The sequence below is a fragment of the Felis catus genome, chromosome A2 (assembly GCF_018350175.1).
Source record: "Felis catus isolate Fca126 chromosome A2, F.catus_Fca126_mat1.0, whole genome shotgun sequence".
NCBI classification, from domain to species: domain Eukaryota; kingdom Metazoa; phylum Chordata; class Mammalia; order Carnivora; family Felidae; genus Felis; species Felis catus.
Window position 1 is genome coordinate 55,704,937 of NC_058369.1, and position 17,884 is coordinate 55,722,820.

Genomic DNA, 17,884 nt, shown 5'->3' on the forward strand with positions numbered 1-17,884 from the left:
AAGAAGGCATGGGGGGCTGGGGAGTGGGGCACAGCCCTTCTCTTGAGTCCCTGTCAGCCCACTTCAGCCACTCCAGCACATTCTTACTTCCGGCCTTCGCCCCGCAGGTCCCTCTGCCAGCCACGTTCTCCTCATTCAGGCTTGCAGCCCTACGATGCCACCTGTCTCCTACCCAGGCCTCCGCTGTTGCTCGGCTCTCCTGTCCATCTTCCACTTGTCACCACCTGCCATCACATTCTAAACTTATTTGTGGACTGTCCATTTCTCCGGCAAAATAATGTCAGCTCCAGTGTCTGGCACACAGTAGGTGCTCAATAATGACTTTTGAACAAATGACTGCTTCAACATTCCCATCCAGTGGTCTTTCCAACTTGCTCACCCCCGTTATGGGGCGGCTGTGACTAAAATGGGAGCACTTACTCACAAACTTGGGTCCTGTCTTCCTAAGGGTCCCAGCCCTACCCACAGACCTACTGACCGCTCCTGTCCCTCCTGCCCCAGGACAATCTTGCCCAGAATGAGGGACAGGAGCTGGGACCCCTGGGGCTGCACTTGTCCTGGCTGAGCCACTCCTCACAGACAGGGGTCTCCAGGGTTCACTGCACATCTCAGAGTCCACTGAAGGGTCTGGACCCGAGGACAGGAACCAGGGAGCTCAGAGAAGAGCAAAGCTGAGCTGAACATCTCCTTCACTGCAAGCATAGATCTTTGGTAATGTGGCCTGACAGACGCAGCCATGCACTCAACAAAATAAATTCATGCTGTTCCATGCTGATACGAAGAGGTTTGCAGAAATGAATTTGGTCTGGATATTGATCATGGAAGAGACATATAGGCTCAGCCATCTTCGTCCCACCCACCTCGTTCTGGCCATGTGACCTTGGGCGAGTCCCTTAGCCTCTGACTTCGGTTTCTCTTAGGTACCGTGAAGGGCTAGTGAGAATGGCCACCAAGTTCCCTGGCACCCTGGGGGCCCCCAGATCATTGCTCTTGAGTGTGTCGCCCCTCTGGACCTGTGCCTGGCAAAAGCACCGCCTCCTGGTAGGCCTTCCCACCCCTGCAGCTACTGCCATCTTCCGTCCGTGGCTCAGGGAATGGCAGCCTCCGCAGGCAAGAGGGACGTATGGCTGGGAGAGGGGCTGCGCCCAGGCCCAGAGGGACAGCCAGTGGCACTGAGAGCGACTGTCACCCACTCACCCAGCACCCTTCCAAGATGGCCTGACAGCAGCTGTCATTGTCCCCTTCTGGATGGCGGGGGATGGCCTGTCCCAGGGTTCCCTATACAAGCCTCTCTCATTGTGTGACGCAGCTAGGGGAGGCAGCCGCTCAGGTCTGTTGAATACCTACTGTGCGCCATAGCCCGTCCTGGATGCGCCCCCTCAGCCCCGATGGGGGAGGTGACTGCGTCCCGTTCTACAGGTGGGGACCCTGGAGCTCCGAGTGCTCAGCAGCTGCTCACAGTCGTGGCCTGGCACAGACCCTGCCTTCTGCAGCTCGACCTGCTGGGGCCTGCCGTGTTCCTTTTTTTCCCCGGAAGGGAAAGTTTGGGCCAAAGGTCTCCTGGATGCTCCCGGCCCTGAGGATTTATCCATCTGCTTTTCTCGACTTCTGGAGGCTCTGCAGCTCCTGCTGTAAGTGTCTCGGTTTCTGAGCCCGTGAGTCAAACATGATGTAATGAGTGATAATAATTCCCACTCCATGGAGGCGGAACTGCGCTGCCTCCTTCGGCCCTCCCCGCAACCCTGTGAGGCTGGTATTGTCATCAACCCCGTCTCACGGGCCAGGAAACGGAGGCACAGAGAAGGTAAGGGAGCTACCCACAAAGAGCTGGTACCCGGCAGTGTCGGGGTTTGAACCCAGGGCCTGGCTCCAGGGTCTGTGCTCCTCACCACTCTATACCATACTGAGATTCAGAGCACACGGAGTCCAGAGTTCTGATGCTGAGATATGAAAGCTGCAGTATCACAGACACAAAAGAGGGCGTAACCTCCTTAATCCAACGTCCCCCTGATCTCTGCCTTCCCTCTCTGGGAAAACGGGGGTGCCCAGAAATCTCTGGGTGCCCATGCCCTTCCGAGAAGTGACCCAAGATCTCTTACTACCTCTGGGCGGCCGCTTCCTTGAGAAGGGGCACCCCAAGTTGGGCTTGGGGCCGCTGCTCTGGCTCCCTCCAACCCCAGTCCACTCACAGAGGCACTACTGGGGGAAGTCTGAGCCGGCCCCATCAGCCTCCCCACCGGCAGTGGTGAGTGGCCAGACCAAGGAGAGGGTGGGACCCCACATAACCCCGGTCTTGGGGAACGGCGGCGAGACCCTCAGGGCCAGGCCCGCCACCCACGGGGCCTGGGCTCCTGTACACATTTCCCACGGCGCCGCAGCGCCCCCTGGCGGCGCCTGGCTCCAGCGGCGCCCGGCTCTGGCCTTGGGCGCCTGAGGCCCTTCCTGCTGGAGCGCCGGCGGGGAGTGGGGATGCCCTGGGCGGCAGCGGGGCAGGGGCGCGCCCCGGGAAGGGGAGAGGCGCTCAAGGCCTGGCTGGGAGCCGCTCAGGGACAGGGCTGCTGGCTCCCTGGAGGGGTGGGCCTCACCACCTGCCAGAGGAGACTGACTGGCCCTTCAACAGAGCCCTGGGCTTCTTGCCCCCTTCCCCACACCCCGTTCCCCAACCCCCACCCTCACCCCTTCCAGGCCTGGGCAGCAGCCAGACAGACCGGAAGACAGAGACCACACCCCCGAGCCCAGAGGTCATGGACCTTCCGGCCGGCAGCTCTGTCCTGGGGAGGCATGGGCAGGGGTTCAACCTCCCCACCAATCAGTTGTGCCCAACAGGCAGGCCCTCCCTTCCTGCAGCGCCTGAGGGGACAGCCGGAGCCCAGGGGATGTCTTCAGTTGCAATCCTGCTGACAGCTGTCACTGTGGCCAGTGACGCCCACCCAGCAGTGCCCACATTGTGCCTCAATGGGCGCGGGAGCAGGGAGATGGGCTCAGCATTGATTTTTCTTAAAGCAGAACCGTGTGCGGGTGGAAATGCCAGGGCTGGGGACATAAAGGAGGGCAGGGGAATGGAACACCTAAACACAGTGGGTTGAGGCCATGCCGGTGGTCCAGATGCCCTGGGTTTCCTGTGCCCCTGATCCTTCACCACTCTGCAGTACACTTGGCCCTTTCATCATCTGCTTCACACGCGAGACGAAAGGGAGGCTCAAGGGTAAGGAGGATGGCCAGACTGGGGGTCCCCAGTCCTGGGCACTGGCCCTCAACGAGCACAGACTTCAGGCAGAGTTCCTTCCCCAAATCCAGCAGCAGGTGGGGTGGCCCCCATCAGGCAGCCCTTCACAAAGGGAGGTTAAGGCTCCCTCTGCTGGAGCCTAGCGCCTCTGTTTCCATGGCAACCTCTCTACCCAGGACAAAGCGAGGCCTCTGAATTACCCACATCATGCTGGCAGGCTGCCGGAGAGGGAGAGCCCAGGCCTTAGGGTACAGACGGGGAAACTGAGGCAGAGGCTTGCTCTGAGCCCCCCGCAGCCTCCTGTGTCTTCCCCATCATAGCACTCATCACGCCACAGAGTCCATCTACGAGGGACCCCCAGACAATAATCGTACAACTAAATACATAAAATAACATCAGTTGAACATGTTTGGAAGAAAAATATAAAAGAGTAAGGATGTGGGGGATGATACGGGGGTGGGGAAGGGCAAGGACTTACTGTAGATACGCGGACAGGGAAGACCTCCATGAGGAGGTGACAGTTGACAAACGAGCTGATACAAAGGAGGGGAATCTTATGAACACCTGGGAAACAATGTTGCAGGCAGAGGGATCAGTAAGTGCAAAGGCCCTAAAGTGGGAACGTACTAGACAAGGTCAGGAACAGCGAGCAGCACTATAGTGGACGTGGAAAGAGACTGAAACAGAGATGAGGTCAGAGAGGTGAGCAGGGGCCAGAACTCAGAGGCCTTACAGACCACGGGAAGGAATTTAAATTTATCCTGGGTGTTATGGGAAACCACGGAAGGTGGGAGGCATTGAGGACGGACAAGTTATTTACAATAAATGTTCAGGCAGCTTTGAGGAGAAAGGGTGGAGAGGATGGGAGGGGTGTGGATGAGGGAGGAGTCAGGTGCAGGGCTCCAGGTGAGAGATGAGGGCGGGAGCCAGGCTGGGGGCAGCACAGGCAGGGGACATGGCTGGGTTCCGAAGTGTTCTGAGGACTGATGATGAAGGAACTGCCTGTGATTGGATGTGGGGGTTAGCAAGAAGTACAAGCTAAAGAAGAGGTTGGGTTCTAGAATGTTCTGAGGGTCCAGCAGGCCAGACTCCCTGACAGTTTAGATGTAGGTAGGGGGCGAGAGAGAGGAGCCTGGCTACTCCAGGCTTCTTTTTTGTTTTAAGTTTTTTTCATGTTTATTATTTTTGAGAGAGACGACAGAGCACAAGCAGGGGAAGGGCAGAGAGAGAGGGAGACACAGAATCGGAAGCAGGCTCCAGGCTCCGAGGTGTCAGCACAGAGCCTGACGAGGGGCTCGAACTCACGAACCAGGAGATCATGACCTGAGCCAAAGTCGGACTCTTACCCGACTGAGCCACCCAGACGCCCCGCTACTCTGGGCTTCTAAATGAGCAACTAGCTGACCAACGGTGCTGCATCCCCTGCATCCCCAATCCCTCTCGGGCTTGCCAGCCCCTCCCCCGCCCCCAACCTTCCCACTGTGACTTCTGGAACTCCCGGTGAGGCCAGCAAACCTCTCCCCTTACTTCTTCACCATCTGAGCTGCCACTGTGGCTCCTGAAGAGCCCTGCTGAGGGGGCTTCCTCTCTGACTCCCGGGGCCTGGAGGGACGGGTGGGCAGCGGTGCAGAGGGACGGTGTAGCTAAGGCCTTGTGGCTCGGGGGTGGGGGGAGCTCCCCCAAAGTTAACAGTGTAGGGGTGGCTGGTACAAGAAGGGGAGGGCCACCAGGCAGACACGAACTACTGGTGCCCCCTGCAGGTGCACACTCGTCAGTGAGCACACACTGCCCTTATGCCTTCCACGCTTGAGGAAACTGAGGCTCACGGAGGCGGGACGTCCTAGCCATTGTCAGTGAGACCAAGGCTGGACTGGCCTCAGGCCCCACCGGTCGGAGGCTTGCCCCTCACCACGGCTGCTGGGTGGGCCTCCCCGGAGAGTTCCCGTCCCACAGCACTGACAGGGTGACTTGTGTTCACTTTGGGCCCAGTCTGCAGGGGGACGGTTGTCTCAGGGTGCCTCTGCTCCTCCTGCCCCCCTCCTGGCCAGCTCCTCCAGGCCCCCAGCTCTTGGGGTGGGAACATCAAGGCATAAATCCTGACTCGGCCGACAGCGCCCTGGGGCCGACGCAGAGACCCACTGTCCCCTTCCTGTCCCCACCCTTCCTGGCGTGTTTCACAGGGTCAGAGTGGCTGGGGTGGGGAGGACCAGCTCATAAACCTTGGCCCCGGTCGGGCCGGACCAGCCTTGAGCTTCCGACCTGATACACGGATGGAGGAGAGGATGAGGCCTCGCCCAGCAGTGACCTTTCAGGGCAGAGAGAGAGAGAGAGCCACCGAGGGCTGAGCCCCACTGGGGACCCTCAGGGGCCTGTGTGGAAGAAGCAGCAAAGCCCCTGCAGGTGCCTACAGAGAGGAACCTAGGGCAGATGCTTCAGTTATTTGGTGGCAGTGCCACAGACAAGCCCCAGCCTAGGACCCCCCACCCTGACTGCCGCTGTCACCACCACTCCGCCCTGCTCCTCCCTTCAGCAGACAGTTGGACAAACTCAGATTACCACCTGAATAGCTGGAAAGGCCCCAGCCTTTCTCCCAAGCAGCTCATGGGGGTGGGGAATGCACAAATATGTTCGTTTATTCACTCAGCAAACATTCATTAGTGCCTCCTTTATGCTGCGCCTGGCGCTAAGTGCTGGAGACGCAGAAATGCCGTTTATCCGCATAAATCCCGAGATTTACGGGCTACCCTGCAAGGACGTGTGAAGGCAGCGGGGGCCGGAGCAAGGAGGTGCCAGCTCTCTGGGGGCAGTCCAGACGAGTAGGAGTTCGCCAGGCACTCCCAGCACAGGAAGCAGAATAGCGGAGGCATGGAGGGGGTTGGGAAGGGCTGGCAGCTGGGGTGGCTGGAGCGCAGGGAACAGATCGAGAGCGATGGGTGATGAGGCCGGAGAGGTCAGGGTCCCCAACGCAGGACTGAGGAACTTGGACCCGATGCTGTGGCGAATGGGGAGTCATGGCGGGAGTTACACAGGGGAGACCGAAGCTGAGGGCCTCGTCTGCCAGGTCAGCCTCAGACATCTCCTGACATGGCAGGTGAGACCAGGCATCCTGCCCCTCGTCATCCATGGCTAGACAACCTGAGCAGCCCTGGGCAAAATACCGAACCTCTCTGGGCCTCGGTTTCCACATCTGTAAAATGGGAGTGGTCACAGAAAGGAGGATGAGTTTGGTGAGGCGAGGAGGCTTCACTTGTAGCCCACCTGCCTCTCTCAGCGGAGGCAGGGAGGCAGGGCAGGCCCGCCCCCCCAGACCACTCGCTAGCCCTGGGCACTCCCGGGCAAGGTCTCCTCCGGAGGCCAGAAAGACCGGGCTGAACAAGGGGCTATAGATCAGGCGACTGCCAGAACCCAGGCACCAGAGATCAGCATCCCCCCCACACGCTCCCACCCCTGCCACCGGAACAGCGGTGGACCCCCCCCCCCCACATCGGATGCTCCCTGCCGAGTTTCCACTCGGCCACAGAAACACAAGCACAGACACCTCCACTGACACAGATACCACTGAAGACCCCGGATAGAGGGTAGCCCTTGAGCTGGTGTGCTTGTGAGAATGCATTTACAACTGCTGTCCCTGCCTAACTGTTAGTGGTGCCTCTTTCTCAAGTGTACAGACCTAGGGGCTAAATTATACGCACGGCCGCCTCATACTGGACAGACACTCACTGCTGTAGCCTTTCTTCTTAAGAAGGCTTCTCAGCTACGTAGGTGTGTACATATGCAAATTTGTTTTGTGTGCAAATTTGTGTGCAAATTTGTGTCCTTGTGTGTGCAAATACACGTGTTTGTGTGTGCACGTGTTGTGTTTGTGTGTATACGTGCACACGTTTGTGTATACGTGTGTGTGCCCATGTGTTTCTGTGTGTGCATGCACGTTTGTGTGTGTGCCAGAAACGTCTTTGGCCGTATGGGGGCGTCTGTAAGCTTTTAAATGCCAATTAGACTGAAATTACGGTTATCAAAATACTACAAGGGAATCCATAATATGGCATTATGCGGGCTCCCTTCTTAACACAGTGACTAGCACGGTCTGGCAGCAGGTCTGACACCCACGGTAATTTCAAAGTACTGATGAGCTTCGATGATATTTTGAGACAATCCGAGAGGCGGTGTGAACACAGCTAATGCTGCTGTGGGTTTGCTGCCTGTGTGAACAAGGAAAGGAAACTCTACAACTCCATTAGGTGAGTAACGAACAAAAGATGTCGGTCTTGCGCATCCCTAGGCACAGATCCCCTGATTTCTGCCCTGGGATGCTGAGCCTCTAGCCCTCTGCCCCAGCTCCCCCGCCCCCTCAGGGACTCTCCCCGTCGGCGCCTGCGCGGCCGCCTGCAGTCCCGCTCACCAACGCCAGGTGTCGCCGCATACGCGCTCAGCGGGCGGCAGCCTCCCGCAAGCCCAGACCTCGCTTCAACCTGGGGCGGGGTCTGTGAGGCTGGAGGGAACGGCACCCAAGAGTCCACCGGCCCGCCTCTGGGGAGTTACCGCTGCGTCTCCACTCCGTGCCTGAGAACTTCCGATGCTTCCCCAAACCTCTCACTTCGGCGCCAGCGGGTTCCCCTCCCTGGAATGCCCGCCCTGCTTCTCCACGCGGGAAACTGGGCAAAACCCACTGGAGGCAGCACGTCCTCCAGGAAGACTTCTCTGATGCCAGTGTAATAGCCCCTCTAAGAGTCCACAGCCCCCTGCGGCTTCCTTCTCATCGCAGTGACTGTGCAAATGGTCGTACCTGTTTCTATGTCTAACTCCCCAGCAGACTGTGAGCTTCTGGAGTCTGGGTGGGGCAACACAATGAGGTTTTTCATTTGTTGTGTTTCTAAGAGACCGTTTTTCAGGGTGGTTGTAGGCTCGCGGCAACACTGTGTGTAAAGTGCAGAGCTCCCATGTACCCCTTTCCCTACACATGCACAGTCTCCCCTACCATCAACACCCATCCATGAATCTATGTCAACACGTCATCATCTCCCAAGTCCACAGTAGACAGGACCACTCTTGGTGGTGTACATGCTTTGAAGACGTATGATGATATGTGTCACCATTAAAAGCATCATACAGAGTAGCTCCACTGCCCTAAAAATTCTCCGGGCTCCCCTTCTAGGCATCCCTCCCTCACTCCTAATACCTGGTGACCGCCGATCTTTTTACTGTTTCCCTAGCGTTGCCTTTTCCAGAATGTCATATTGTTGGAATCACACACTACGTAGCCTTTTCAGACTGGCTCCTTTCACTTAATAATATGTATCTTAGGTTCCTCCGTGTCTTTTGTGGCTGGATTGCTCATTTCCTTTTAGCACTAAATAATTCCATTGTCTGGATGGACCACTGTTTATGTACCCATTCACCTGCTGAGGGACAGCCTGGCTGCCTCCACGTTGGGGCAATTATGAATAAAGCACAACATCCATGTGCAGGTTTCTGTGTGGACATAAGTTTTCAACTCCTTTGGGTAAATACCAAGGAGGGTAAATGCTGAATTACACGGTTAAGAGTATGTTTGGTATGGTTAAGAAATTGCCAAGCTGTCGTCCAAAGTGGCTGCACCACTTTGCAATCCTTCCGACAACGAATGGGAGTTATCACTGTTGCTCATTCTCACCAGCGTTTGGTATTGTCGATGTTCTAGATTTCAGCCACTCTACTACATGTGTAGCGCTATCTCATTTTAATTCACACTTCCCTAATAACATATGATGTTGAGCATCTTTTCTCATACTTGTTTGCCATCTGTATATCTTTTTTGGTGAGGTGTCTGTTCAGGTCTTTTGCCCGTTTTTAAATCAGTTTATTCATTTTCTTACTGTTGAGTTTCAAGAGCCCTTTGTATTTTCTGGATAACAGTCCTTTATCAGTGATATCTTTAGCAAATATTATCTCCCGGTCTGTCACTTGTCTTCTCGTTCTCCTGAGCCCTGAGCTTTTGCAGTCAGAAACGCCTGGGCCTGAATCTATGCGACCTTAGGCAAGTCACATGCTCTAAGCCTCAGTTTCCACTTCTGTAAAATAGGAACAGAAGCCCTCCCTTCTGGTTGTAGAGGGGTAGAGTGAAATCTTAGCAATGCAGAGCTTCTAAGCACAGAGGCTGAAACCTGGCAGGGGTTGCCGGGTAGATGCTGGTGGAACGGAGGCATGTCCGCTCTCTGGGTGGTGCAGTTTGCCCACAGTTCCACCATTACGGCAACTGGCCGTCAATAGTGGCCCCGTCCACGGCAGTCCAGGCCCGGCCAGGTCAATAAGTCCATTTGCCAGGAAAATTCTTATGGGTGGGAATTCTTGGTCCCACAGGCGAGGCAAAAGAGCAGACCCCAGGGCGACCACAGCCTTGGGGCAAGGGACACACATGCTGTTCAAAGGGAGGGTTGACCACTCTGCCGAAGTCAGGGCGCCATCCAGGCCATGTCCCCTTGAGGACCATTCCTCACTCAGCATCCAAAGCTCTTCCCATCTGGCCTCCCCAGACCTCGAGCCACTACTCCTGGCATGCCCTTCCCCCCAGCCACATTGGGCCATGGGCAGAGCCTCTAGTGTGTCCATGTGGTATCACGGTCCTCCTTACCATCAAAAACACCTTTCCCTCATGCCCACTGGTCCCCATCCATCCCTCTCCATTGGAGGTAGAGTGTGGGCTGAGGCTGGAGCCACCAGGGGGCGCCATTGCTCCACAGATATGCCAGAACTCAGCTGAAAACTTTGGAAGGAGCCGCCTTTATCCCACTGGCTGCACAGCAGCAGGGAGGGGAGGACAAGGGACCTAACAAAACCATGGGATCTGGCAAGACAGAACTTCAAGGCTCCATCCTGTGTCCTGACCCTCCAGGCCCACCTTGCATGCCTCTTGTGACGGGGCACTTACTACCTCTAGCCAGGCTGCCTGGCCATCACAGGCTGGCTCTTGTGAGAAAAGCGGACTTTGATCTTTACGGACACCATGAGGTTTTAAGGGACCACAGGGGCTGCCTCATCAAGATATTTTAAGAGAACGGCTTTACCCTGGGAAACTATAAGCTGATGTGAAATACTGGCTCAACCAAGCAATGGAGCACATGGGCCCAGGCTCACCGGACGGGGCCCTGGTTTGTGGTGTAGCTCAGGGTCTCGGATAAAGCAGGCCTTGGATGCCCGGTGGGGTGCTCAGACACCCCCACCCCCACTGGGGCCACGGCACTGCTCACCCCGTAGCTTGGCCTGTGTCAGACAGTGAGGTCATCCACGGGGACAGAGGCTGACGTGCTGCCTTTCTGGAAGGCAGCGTGACAAAATGTGGCCAAAATAGGGGTGCAGGCGCCCCGTGACCTGCAGTTCACTCTTGGTTTCCTGTCCTGAGAAGTCCCGAAAGAGGCCCCAGAGGCATGAGGACGTGGACGTTCACGGTGGCAGAGTCTGGGGCGTCGGTACCCAGGGGCGGCCTGGGTGTTGTCACAGGGTAAACTGTGGGGTGTAGGGGGCACCCCCGGAGGGCTCTGCAGCAACAGGCCAGACGCACGCAGCAACAACAGTAACAGTTTAAAACGGGACGAGTGCAAAGCAATTAAGCAACTGAAGCCCATCTGTAACACGAGACCATCAAAGAATTAAAAATATGCGCACAAAAGAAGGCAGCAGGGGAAGAGGGAAAAGGTAACTTTACGTGGGAAAGACCGACAGACACGACCTCGGCCAGGTGGTCAAGGTCAACACCAACAGTGATGTGTCATGTTAACAGCACGCACCCTTGATATGCTGTGACATCCGGAGTCTTCCTCCCCCCAAACCACAGTCCCTGTGGAGTCGTAAGGAAAACAGCAGACGAGTTCCGTGGGGCGGCGTCTTACAATGCACCTGATCAGCACTCCTCCAATGTCAACGTCATCTCAGACAAGGAAAGTCTGACAAGCCATCAGGGCCAAGAGGAGCCATGACTAACGGTAATGTGGTACCCTGGGTGGCGTCCGGGGACAAAGAAGGGCACTGATTAACAACCCAGGAGATCTGAACGAGAGGCGGACTTCAGTTCATAAAAGCGTATCAGTGTTGGCTCACTCATTATGACGAATGTGTGGAATAGGGTAAGACGCTAACAATAAAGAAAACTGGGCGGGGAGGTGTGCGGGAACTGTCTGCACTGTCTTTGCACTTTTTCTGTAAATCTAAAACTACTCTAAAATAAAGGGTTTGGGGCGCCTGGGTGGCTCAGTCGGTTGAGCATCTGACCTCGGCTCAGTTTGTGATCTCGCATTCGTGGGTTAGAGCCCCGGGTCTGGCTCCGGGCTGACAGCTCAGAGCCTGGAGCCTGCTTTGGGTTCTGTGTCTCCCTCTCTCTCTGCCCCTCCCCGCCGGGAAGGGCAGGATGGGGATGCAGACCCAGACCCCAGGGATACGCGTGTGGGCGAGTGCCAGCCCTCCCCGCAAGGTCTGAAAATCAGTGCAACAGAAAGGCCAGTGGCCCCGGAGCTCCCCGCACGGCCCTCTGTGCACAGACACACCGGCCATCCCTCGTGGGTCCCAGGAGGGAGGTAAGTATTGTGACGGCACATCGGCACAGACACCCCTCCCAACCCCACCATGTGGGTGCCTCTGTCTCTAGTTGGCTCTGCCCAGAGAAGGCAGGCAGGCTGAGCACAGCTGGGCCCCAGAGGCACCAGGAAGCCTCAGAAGGGAGGTCAGGGGGCAGGCAGGGGGCCTGTTGGAAGGTGTGTGTGTGTGTGTGTGTGTGTGTGTGTGTGTGTGTGTGTGTTTGCAGGGTGGCTGGCCTCCACCTGACACACCTCCGTGAACTGCCTATCCCCAGGGTCTGGGGGGGCAAAGTGCATGCAGAAGAGCAGAAAACAAAAACAGGAGCTTAAATGTCACCAGTTTTGGCTAAGTAGGTTCCAGCAGGCTTGTCTAGTGTGGTGAGTGAGTCACTGGCTTGTCCTGGAGGTAAGGAAGACAGGACATGAGATAAGGCTGGAGTGATAAAACCAGGTCCAGAGGCCTTAACCCACCAAGGTGCTTACCTCCCCAGAGGGATCGACCCCTCTAAGGACCTGCCTTGAGCCTTGTAATCCATTCTCCAGACTGCAGCCAGGGGGATGTTTGTACAACACAAATCTGGCCCTGTCCCCGCCCCACAGGGGCTCCACAGCGCCCCACGCCGCCTGGAAGAGATCAGAGCCCTAGCCGAGGCCTCCCTGTCCAGCCTTCGGTCACTCCCCGCACTCCTCACCCAGTCTCCAGGCCTGTCAGCCTTTGTGCCCATCTCGGGAGTTTGCATGTGCTGTTCCCCTTACCTGGCACACCCTTCCCCACTTTTTACAGCATCCCGTTGGATTTTCCTGTTGCATTTAACAGACGACTCAACCAAACTAGTTTATGCAGAAAAGAAAGTAATCACAGGAAAATTTAAAGGCCATTGGGACCGCAGGGCTGGTGGGGCTCGGGGCTCAGGTGCTGCCGTGGGGACTGTTGGTGGCCTTTAGCAGGGCTGGCTCCTGCCTCAGCATTCACCTGCAGCAACATGGGGCCTGCAGCAACATGGGGGCAGCAGCTCCAGGCTTGATGGCCCCTCAGGTTCAAGGTCAGCCCGGTATTCCCAGGAAAGGTCTCACGGCACCTTCCTGCCTCTCGGACTGCATCAGGGGCCCACCCTGGAACCAATCACCGTAGCAGGAACACAGGTGCTAATCGGTTGAGGCCGAGCACAGACGGACTCCAAGGTCGGGCAGGGAGTCCCAAACAGAAAGTGAGGCGCTGTGCTCAGAGCCGGGGGCTTGCAAACGCAGATGCCCTGAAAAGCCCACCCCTTTGGCCTCCCAGCTTTATACACACTTTCCTCCCTCTGCAAACTCCCAAACACACGCACACATCAATCGAAAGCATCAAAGCCAAGCACCACTGAGCCCAAGCCTCGGCTCTTTGGCGGCCGTGAAATGTGGGTATAACTCCTCATGCCGTAAGTCACACTCCATACCTAATGTCCACCGTAGAAAGAGGCAGAGAACAGCCACAATAATCCCCATCGCATTCGTACCCTTGGGTGCTTTATGATGAGATCAAATTCAGGTTCAGCTTGTCTCTTGCTGTGGGATCGCAAGGACAGCAGAAAGAGGTGCCCGCTGCTGTCTGACCTCCTTAGTTTTCCTTCTAAGACCTTGGGTGATATGGCAGGCGGACCGTCCAGCGCCTTCACCACCACCAGACGGCAAGAAGTACCATCTCTGGGCCACGGCAGGGGCACCCCCACCTCTCCCCATCACTCAGCCACATTCGGGGCTTCCCCTTTCTTACACCACACTCCCGGCCCCGGTTTCTGCACAGGCCGTTAAGTGGTGAGTGAGAGAAACCCCAACCTAAACCAGCTTATGCAGAAAGGGGTTCACAGACTCACATAACCCAAAAACCCCAGTGTAAGCCTAGTGCCTCTCTCCCCTGGTCCCTTGAACCTTTTGGCTAGGATCGGTTTGCGACAGAGATGACATCACAGAGTAACTATTGCCTCTTCAGCATCATCCATCTGTGTGTGTGCACAAATTCAGCTCTAAAATCAATGCCAAGACAGGATTAAACGTGCCAGGACTTCGTTAGGGGAAGTGCCTGAGATAGAGAATGGGGAGAGGTCTGGGCAAGAACCCGGGGGCAGGAGAGGGAGAGGGAAGTGCCGAGTGGAAGCATCCCTGACGCCATCAGTCTGAGGAAGCTGAGCAGCACTGTTGGGGACCCTCTGTCCGGTCGGCCATCCATCAGAGGACATCAGGAAGGTGCCTGCCTCAGTATCCCTGCAAAGCCCAGCCCCTACTGGGAGCATCCCTTGGGAAGTGTGTGTTCTTGTAACATGGCAACGGCTTGCAAAGCTTGGCAGCTCCGGGTGGGGGTGGGGCACCTGGGTGGCTCGGTCCGTTGAGCGTCCGACTTCGGCTCAGGTCACGATCTCGCGGTTCATGGGTTTGAGCCCCGCGTCGGGCTCTGCGCTGACGCCTTGGAGCCTGGAGCCTGCTTCGGATTCTGTGTCTCCCTCTCTCTCTGCCCCTCCCCCACTTGTGCCCACTCTCTCTCAAAAATAATTAAAAACTACATTTTTTAGAAAGCTTGGCAGCTGGGGTCTTGGGTCACTTACACACCCATACTTGGAGGTCTGCAAGGCACATCCTCATGGCGCCCTCCCTCTCCACACAGAGGGTCTGGTGAGCCCATCTGTGTGGCAGGAAAACTCAGAAAAGGGAGGTGAGGAGGGTGACCACAGCTCCTGTCACTGGGGCTGGCCCACAGGTGACCGCCGATACTCGTCCCCTCCTCCCTCTGCCATCAGAAAGTCCCCTCACACCTTTTTCAGGAGTTGGGGGCTCAGCTGGTGGTTTGACCCAAACCACATCCCGAGATAGCTTTTGCTATTTCGCACCTTGACCGTCATGCCTGTCACTGTCTGGGGTTGCTGCGTGCGTCTGTTCACAGGCGCAGGGGCGCAAGGGCTCCTGAGGCGGTCGGGGCTCCTCACGTACCCTCCCCGCCCTGTGTCAAAGCGGCCCTGCCCCCTCTGCTAACCAGGGTCAACGACACCATCAGGGTGGAGGCCCCACTCATCACCTACTCGTCCTGGGCAAATGAGGAGACCAACGCACCTGGACAGCGGCTGTCACGGGTAGGCCGATGGGACCTTTGCCGTTCCCCCTGGGAAAAGTGTGCTCCCCTTTAGGGACCAGGACCTCCAACCCTGGGGGCCCCGAGTCGCAAGGACAGGAAGACAAAACCACTCAGTGGCAGGCAAGGCCTCTTCTGCTGCCTCGGATCCCAGACGGCTTACCCTTCCTTGGGGACACAGCATCATAGGGGGTCTCGGATTTAACGGGGTGCCCCCACCCTCGTCGTGTTAGCCTGCTTCCCTCCAGCTGCCGTTCCCACACTCTGTGAGGCTGGCGGCCTCCGGGTCATGCGGTATGCACGTGACCCGTGGGTCCCCTGCTCACGGGCCGGTGTCTCAGCTCTTCCCCTGCGCCATGTGCCGGAGGGCCACATACTCTGTAAGCCTCCATCTATCCCAGAATGGAAGGGGGGCGACGGAGTCACCTCGCTACCAAGTGGTCCGTTGGTCTCCTTGCGGAAGAGAGACGAACGGGGGCTCCGCGTTCATGCTTGTTGTACTCAGAGGCACGTGACCTCAAAATTCGTGTGCTCATGTAGGGTGGCCAGTCGTGAAGACCGGCTAACGTCGCCCGGATGAACCATTTTGTTCTCCTGGCCAGCCGTCATCCTTCCCCGGCGGACGCGCACTCGTCGGCATTAACGTGTCACGCAGAAATCCTCACGCTTGTGCCCGCTCCCACCTCTCTACCCACAGGCCTCCACCCAGAACCCCTGTCTCCAGTCATCCCGCCCTTTCGTGTCTAGACCTCTGGCCAGATGGCCCGTCAACGGCCACCACCCACACTGCCTCACCTCAGGTCACTTCTCCCACACAAAGTGGCTGGCTGGGACGCTGCCCACAGCACCACCCACTGGGAAGATGCTTCCTGTCCGCTGTCTTCCCAGGTCACTTCTGGATGTGGCTGTTAGGCAGGTGTATCCGTTTCCAATTCGCACCTGTACTGAGCTGACTGTTCTTTTAACCAAGTTCTGGCATTCTCTTCCTCTTCCAGCTGGTTGTAGAGAAACTTCCACAAGGCAAAGGGGAGAGGCTTGGAACATGGGTGACACGGGGGTCTGAACCGCCTGCTCGTGGAGCCCGCTCACGCCTCTGGTCCTGCTCAGGCTGACCCGTGGATATGTTTCCACCTGATGGCGGACTGTGATGGGTTCATCCAACTTTATGACTTGGTGGGTCTGACAGACCCAGCATGGAGTGAGTGGCTCCAGACGCACAGCCACGTGGTGCCTGTGGTCGACTGTGTGGCCTCCACTAGGGCCCAGATGAACACACATCTGGCCCAAGTGGGCAGGCAGCCTGCATGTTTATCTGGACCCACTGCAGACCCCTTTCCCACTGCAGCCCCGCCCAAAGCTGGCAGCTTCTGCCACGGAATCAGCCATCAGTTTAGTCCAGGCCGCGAAGAGACACTCTGGCAGTGAGTATGCCCCATCCCCCGGGTTCCTTGCCCAGGTGTCCCACAAAAGTGCCCCGGGCTCAGTGAAGTCCTGCTTATCCAGCCTCTCATTCTGGCTCTGCTGGTCAAGCACCCTCAAAATCCATCTCAGGATGGCTCTTCTCAGCACCTGCTGGAGTTTTTACAATTCTTGGGTGTGCAGTCTCTTTCCTTCTTTATCAAGTCCAGCACATCTCCTGCCAGGTTATGCTGGGATTTAACCTGAGTTATTGGCCCGGCAGCCAGGAGAGGTGAGGGTGGCTCCCGAGGGGGCACGGGCTGCCTCGCAGGGTAGTGGCAAGCCCCCCCACCCCCGTGCATCTCCAGAGGGTCAAACGCCCAGATGTTTCCCTCCATTTTCAAGGCCTCGGGTTTCTCACCCTGGGGCCCGTGGGTTCCCATGACTGATCTTGGCTGAGCAGCAAATGTCCCTGGAGCTCCATGACTCCCACAATCAACCAGGTCTGCAGCCTGCCACTCAGGGGTGTCTGTCCTTCCCCTGCAGCAGGCAGGTGCCTCTTCGTAAGCTGCCTTTGAAGGGCTCTGCCTCACCGTCAGCCATTACCTGTTAACAGCCCCAGATTTCTCCTTGTCCCTCTGCAGGCCAATACAATCTAGCAGTAACCGGCCAGTTCTGCTGTCTCTATGAGCATGGCTCCCTCATGTTTTTCAAATGCGTGCATCATCGCACCTGCTGCAGCATCCCCTCCGCTGGGACCACACGCTCCGGGTGACGTCATTAGCAATGGTGCTGCCACCTTGTGCCGGGGACTTTGCGCGCCCCAACCACCCATCAGCCCCAATACAAACTCCGGACTCCAAAGGTTCCTGTGAGCGTCCCTGTTGGGTGATGGTCTGTGGGGATTATCACACATTGAGCCCAGGAGGAGGTAATGCCATCCGGGAGGCCACAGTGACAGTGTAACCAGAAACCCCATACTGCGAGACTCCTGGATTCTGCCTTGTGCGTCTCTTCCATTGGCTCGCTTTGATTTGTATCCTTTTGCTGCAATAAAGCTGTGAAGATAAGCAAGACACTTTCTTGAGTTCTCTGAGTCATTCCAGAGAGTTACCGAAACTGAGGGTGGTCACAGGACCTCTGAGTTTGCAGCCGGCTGATCTGAAGTGTGCCTGCAGCGGAGACCAGCACGGTGGCCGAACCCGCCGTCCCTTCCAAAGGCGGAAGAAGTGGCATACACACGGAGAGAAAGGGCGTTGTAGCTGAGGGGGAAGAAAGGAATGGGTTATGCGGTGAGGGAACCCTAGCATTCCACTTATCCAGCGTTACGTTAATATCTCAGGAGAGGCTTGGAGGGAGCGGTATGGTCTCTTAGCTTGATTATACCCGATGGGCAAAGCCAAGCCCTCTCCTGCCTCTGGAACCTGCCAAGGTCGAACGGAAGCTGCCAACCCGAGAGGGCCGACCTGGGAGATGTTTAGTCCTACAACACACAATGGGCTGGGCAAGGTGTCCGTGACAGTGTGGGACCCAGCCTTATCAGCCGGGCCTCATCCACCCGCTGGACACGCTGTAGCACCCGCACCGTGGGTGGGTTTCCACGCAGCATCGACGGCC